Source organism: Sapajus apella, unplaced genomic scaffold (assembly GCF_009761245.1).
Source record: "Sapajus apella isolate SASKATOON/1434 unplaced genomic scaffold, GSC_monkey_1.0 scaffold91, whole genome shotgun sequence".
NCBI classification, from domain to species: domain Eukaryota; kingdom Metazoa; phylum Chordata; class Mammalia; order Primates; family Cebidae; genus Sapajus; species Sapajus apella.
The window spans coordinates 549,436-555,951 of record NW_022437031.1 but is presented as its reverse complement, the minus strand read 5'-3'; the positions used below and the strand labels follow the sequence as shown (position 1 = coordinate 555,951).

Here is a 6,516-nt window from a genome sequence, read left to right as displayed (position 1 = left end):
TGTGGGCAATAAAAACGCGGCGTCCACTCACCCTCTGCGCTTTCACTGGGAGCTGCAATCCTGAGCTGTTCCTAAACAGCCATCTTGGATCTCCCCCCCTCTTTTTTTTTTTAAAGAGACAAGATTGCCTAGGCTGGAGTACAATGGGCGATCATAGCTTACTGTAACCTCCAAATGCTGGGCTCAAGTGATTCTCCTGCCTCTGCTTCCTGAGTAGCTGGGACTACAGGTACGTGCCACCTTGCCTGGCTAAATTTATTTTGTGAAGATGAGGTCTCATTATGTTGCCCAGGCTGGTCTCAAACTCCTGGCCTCAAGTGATCCTCCTGTTTCCGCCTCCTAGAGTGCTGGGATTACAGGTGTAAGCCATCAAAAACCAGTTTTGAAGGACTGAGCAGAAGAAGATAACCCATAGACGAGATAGGGAAGAGGTAAAACAGGAAAGCTCAGGATCACAAGGGGAATAGAACATGTTTCTTAACCTATCCAGTTGATTAAAAGAGCTAATTTGGTATTACTGACTCACTTGGGATAACCATCCTATTGTTACTGGTAGATGTGGTCATTCACAAAACAGCCATTCTCTTTTTTCTTTTTGAGACAGTGTTTCCCTCTGTCACCCGGGCTGGAGTGCAGTGTCATAATCTTGGCTCACGGCAACCTCTGCCTCCTGGGATCAAGAGATTCTCCTGCCTCAGCCTTCTGAGTAGCTAGGAATACAGGCACACGCCACCATGCCCCGACTAATTTTTGTATTTTTAATAGACACAGGGTTTCACCATGCTGGTCAGGCTGGTCTCAAACTCCTGACATTGTGATCCACCACTTTGGCCTCCCAAAGTGCTGGAATTATAGGTGTGAACCACTGCACCAGGCCTTTTTAAAAAAAAATTTAAATTTTTCTTCCAAATTTTCCCCATCATGGCATTTTTCTTTTCTTTTTAAAAATTTTTAATGATTTTTCATTTTAGTTTTATTAACAGGCCTTTCTCTACCCTACATATTTCATAAGTACTTGTAGAAAACCTTGTAGTAGCTCGAACATGATGACTCAGACCTGTAATCCCAGCACTTTTGGATGCTGAGGCGGGAGGATCACTTGAGCCCAGGAGTCTGAGACCAGCCTAGGCAACATAGAGACCCAGTCTCCAGAAAAGAAAAAAAAAAAAAATTTAATGGTAAAGGATACTGTGTAGCCCTACTTTTGTAGACTCATCAGGGTATTTCACAGTTTTGCTACAATAGAGAATGGTAATTATCTTATTTTACTTTTGAAAGAGCTCTGTTAAGCAGGGAGAATTTCCCTCATTGACAAGTGAGGAAGCTAAGGCTTTGGATGATGGAATGTCTCGCTGAAGGATAGGAAGTTTCTACAGTGAGGTAGTTAGTTGCTGAGCCAGAACTGGAATTCAAGCCTGTGATCTAGAATGATCTAAGATTCCTCAACTTAAGACTATGATCTTGGCCGGGGTGCTGCGGCTCACACCTGTAATCCTAGCACTTTGGGAGGCTGAGGCAGGAGAATCACTTGAACCCGGGAGGCAGAAGTTGAAGTGAACTGAAATTGCGCCGTTGTACTCCAGCCTGGGCAACAAGAGTGAAACTCCGTCTCAAAAAAAAAAAAAAAAAGACCGATCTTTCCATTGTACCAACTGCCTTGTTGGATTCCCTTACCTCCTGAAAGGTAGGATTTGCTCTGATTTGTTCTGTTGCCCTTTGCAAATTTCCTTTGCTGTCAGTTTGTTAAAGGTATGTTGCTACCTTCTCAAATATGTGTGTTGAAGATTTTAAAAGATTAGAGGTTAGCCTTCAGGACATCTGTTTATTTACTTACTTTGACAATTCCTACTGCAGAGCAGGACATTTAAAAGACAAGAAAGGCTTTATTTCTGCCTTGTCTCTCTCCACGTACGCATTCTGACAGTATGGCAAAGTTGGAAGTATATAAGTTTTGGAAGGAGGCCTGAGTTAAAAATACCAGTGCTTTGTAATATGGACATGATTTGAGTCGTGATTGAATAAAAACAATTTTAAAATGTGAGACATTTGTGAAATTTGAACCTAATTGAATATCTAATATCAAGCAGTCACTAAGTTTTTTCAAGTATAATAATGTGGGTAGGTTTAAAAAAAGGCCTTATCTTTTAGAAATACATATGGAAATATTTGTGGATAAAATGTTGGGCTATCTGGTAGTTGCTTACAAAAGTAGTGGGGAGCACATGGGGTGTGGATTGGATGGTTGTCGGGACAGGATGATAAGTACATGATGACTCTGTCTGCAACTTATATATGATCGAAATTCTCCCTAAAATTTAGTTCTCCCTAGAAGTAAAAAAGAAAAAAAAAATCTCACTGTTGGTACTTTGTAACTGTGTAAAGTTAGGTAATGTACTCAACCTCTGTGAGCTTCCATTTCCTTATCTTTAAAACTGGAATAATTATAACAATGTTGCAGGTTTGCTGAAAATTACATGAAAACATCTGGCCTAAAGGTTGATGTTAGTAGGTGCTCAATCAATCGTTGCTGTTTTGTTGTTACTGTTTTAGGAGACTTGGAAAACATTAAATCAGTTGTTATCTCTGAGCCTGGGAGTCCATGTTTCCTCAGACTGGGCTACATCTCCACTACTAATAGGGTAGTTCTTACTGTGTTTTCCAAGAGCATTTGCCTCACCCTTGCTTTCTCCTTCTCCAAAGCTACCTTAAATCAAGGAAGGTTTATTACAAAGGAATTTGAGAGTCCATTAAACAGTATCAAGAGATGCAGGTTGGTCTTTTAGTGAAGCAGAACTGGAATGCTTCAGCAGCCAAGGTATCTACTCCGCCTTTTTTGCTTCATTTTTTCTTTCTGTAGATCAAAAGTTGGCAAACTTTTTTTGTGAGGGGTCAGTTAATAAATATTTTAATTTGTACGGCTTTATACAGACTCTGTTGCAATGACTTAACTCTGCAGTTCTAATGCAAATGAGCCATACAAAAACAGTGGTTGTGTCTGTGTTCCAATGAATCTGTACTTATACAAAAGGGCAGGTAATGGATTTGGCCCGTGACATAGTTTTTCCATCTCGGCTCTAGACTTCTGCAGATGACTCCAATTACATGTATTCCATCATAGTGGATTCCAGGTGGTGCTGTCAGTCCTCAAGTCCACATCACCTAGTAAATTTAGTACTTGCAACTAACTAGCTCTCCTCCAATCCAGATTCCTAGGGAAAGGACTTCAATTGAGTCAGGTGTCACTGTCCAGCTGTCTTGCCTTAAGGGCAGAAATGTGGCTAGCAGTCCTCAGGGGGCTTTCAGCTTCTCTCCTGAGAAGGTTAAAAGGGTATGGGTGATGGGCAACTCTTAGAGAGTATGTGCCCCAGGGTGCCCCATAGATCCAAGAAGATCACCTGTTTATTTTGCTTTTATTTCTTATAATCCATATTTTTTTTTAATTGAGGAACTCATTTTTAACAATTAAATATATTTAAGTATGAACTCTAATAAAAAACTGTAATGTATGGTTTAAAGTTTAAAACATGTGGAACAATAATCTCTAGATGTCTGTTGTTTCACTCTAATACTTACTGTGGAATTACACAAAGTTGTTTTCCCTTTTTTTTTTTTTTTTTTTTTTAAATGCGCCTAGGAGATCAGCCATAACCTAGGATTTTGCTACATTGATCTGAAGCAGTTCAACAAGGTAATTTATCAAGTGTTGATGGATTTCACTGAGGATGCACTTGTTGTTATAAGAGTTACATTACTCATTTTGTATTATCCCTGGTGCTTGCAGAGTTTTTTTGGAACTGAAAATTGAAAGTATCTTTATACATTTATTTCTGTTTTAATTCTCACTTGTCATTATTCATCTGTTGTTCTCTGCTTTGAATAAGAACATGGGCATGGAAAGTTCTAGAAATATAAGGGAATGGCAGTTGTTTTCCTTTCTTCTTTTCCTCTACCTCCGGTTTAATTTCCCAGTAAAGAAACAGATGCTTAATAAAACATAAATATCAAAAAGTGGACTCTTAAGTCTTAAAGGTGTAATAATGAGCATATGAGCGATCTCATGCCCTGACAGCAACTGATTTTAGTTTTTAGGGTCATTGAAAATAAATTTTAAATTTTAGGTAGATCTGATTTCTGAGTTTTCTGTTTAAATTTTTAAGTTATTTTCCATGATGATAATTTATATTTCACTGTGATTAAGCTGTAGGTTCCCATATCAGAGGAAACAATTTGAACTTTCCTTGATATTCAGGTAAGAAAAAGTATATATTTTAATTGAGGAAGAGACAAAATTACTGAGAGCTCCGAAACTTAGTGATGGTAGCGTCGGGTAGTTTCCTTCATAGAGCTCACACTTAGTGATTATGAAGTTTTATTCTCCTTTCTGCAATGCCACCAAGACTGAGAATCTGAATTGGTTAGTGCCCATTTGAAAATGTTCAGTTTGTGTCAATTTACAGACTGGTGTAACTTAATCTGTCCCACAGTGGCGTAAAAAAAATATGCCGTTTAGCAATTGGGGTATAAAAGTTGTACTTGGTTAGGAGATTTTTCTCTTCAGAGACAGTTTCAAACAGGCACATTTCTATTCACAGGAATATTCTGAGTCAGGGGAGGAGAAGAAGGATTAGTCTTTGCTTGGACCTGTACTGAGAAGAAATATATGTAGATTTTACTGTATAGCTAACAGGCTAGGAAAATACAATACCTGGCACTTACATAAATACTTGTTGAATCAGTGAATGACAAAACAAAGCCCTTTTGTTTATTAGGAGGTAAGCTCCTCCAGAGCAAGGAGTTGGTTTTATTAACTCAAATATATCTAGCACCTAGAATAACAAGCACTCAATTAATATTTCTTGGGTGAATAACTGAGAACAATCTGTTTATTCATTTATCATCACATTGATGGGAAAATTGGGGCCCACCATAGGGGAGGTTGTACACTTGGTCAGTGTTACAGCTGGGATTTAGTTTAGTGTAGTACTGTACACTGTACTATGTATGATGTCTCTTGACTTACGAAGTATGAGTCATAGTTGTGAATATCAGGCAGAAAACATTCAGAAAGATTAAGAAGCAGTTATCCCATGTTGCCAGCTGTCTTTTCAACAATGACGGTCTTAATATGTTTTGGTCTTTGGGTAGGAGGGGCTGTTTGCTGAAATGTGATGTTCCTGTGTCAAGACAGCAGCAGCTGTCTTTACATTAGCCATATGAAGCTATAGTTTTTCCAGTGGTAGTGATTTGGTTTTCTTTACTTTGTCAAACTTGTGAGGCACAAGAACAATTGCACAATGCCCTGAATCTTAATAGGCATGATCTTACTTACATAATGGTGGGGAAGATCCACTTGCTGGAGGGAGACTTGGACAAGGCCATTGAAATCTACAAGAAAGCAGTAGAATAAATTTATGTTTCCTTTAGAACAATGAGAAACTTAAAAAAAAAATTGAGTGGATACATGAACTCCCAAGCCTAAGAGAATGAATGTTTTATTAATTCCTTAATATATAAGCTAAAGGTGAAGCTGATGTTTAAGTTAAGAGTTCCTGATGGCTTCAGTAAGGTAGACTGTGGTTCCTTCTTACCTATCAGGATGGCTGCTGCTTTAGGTTAGTTGGGCAGCTGTATTCTACAGGGTGAGCCAGAGATCCAGGTTCCTTCCTTATTAACTCATCATTCCTTAGGTTGTTGTCTTGATGCTGAATGTAACATCCTACCAAAGTGCTGGGATTACAGGCGTGAGCCACTGCGCCTGGCTTTTTTTTTTTTTTTTTTTTTATAAACATCACTAGGGTAATACAAACCTTTGTTGATAATGAAACTGACTGGCTGTTCCATGATGGTGTTTCATATTTTCTCTCTGGAAACACATGCTATCTTCTATTTTCTGTATGGTATCTTATTTTGTTTGTTTCGTTCCTTTCTCCTTTTTGCCTCCCTCCCGATTTCTCTCTCTCTCTGCCTGCCTGCCTTCCTTTTTTCTTTCTTTTCTTTCTTTCCTTTCCATCTTCCCTTCTTTGTTTTCTCTCTTTCTTTTTTTTCCTTCCTTTCCCTCCAACCCTTCCTCCCTCCCTCCCTCCCTTCCTTCCTTCCTTTCATTTCTTTCTTTCTTTTTTTTTTTTTAAATAAAGAAAAAGAAGTTTAATGATTCGCAGTTTCCCATGGCTGGGAGGCCTCACAATCATGGCAGAAGGCAAAGGAGGAGCAAAAGCACATTTTACATGACAGCAGGTGGAAGAGAGTGTGCAGGGGAGCTGCCCTTTATAAAACCATCAGCTCTTGTGAGACTCATTTTTTACTTTTTTTTTTTGTAGTTCTTTTTTTTTTTCTTAATGCATTTTACGTTTTGGGGTACATTTGAAGAACATGCAAGATAGTTGCATAGGTACACACATGGCAGTGTGATTTGCTGCCTTCCTCCCCTTCACCTATATCTGGCATTTCTCCCCATGCTATATCTCCCCAACTCCCCAGCCCCCACTGTCCCTTCCCTATTTCCCCCCAACAGACCCC

General features: G+C 39.0%; 1 long non-coding RNA gene across 2 annotated transcripts in view; it reads left to right on the top strand.

The window, feature by feature from the left end:
* Positions 1-1,595: 1,595 nt before the first annotated feature.
* Positions 1,596-6,516, top strand: part of LOC116535003 — a 17,966-nt gene continuing 13,045 nt past the window's right edge. For both annotated transcript variants that reach the window (XR_004261994.1, XR_004261991.1), the window contains exon 1: positions 1,596-2,815. This is a non-coding gene — a long non-coding RNA (uncharacterized LOC116535003). The remainder of the gene's footprint in view (positions 2,816-6,516) is intronic.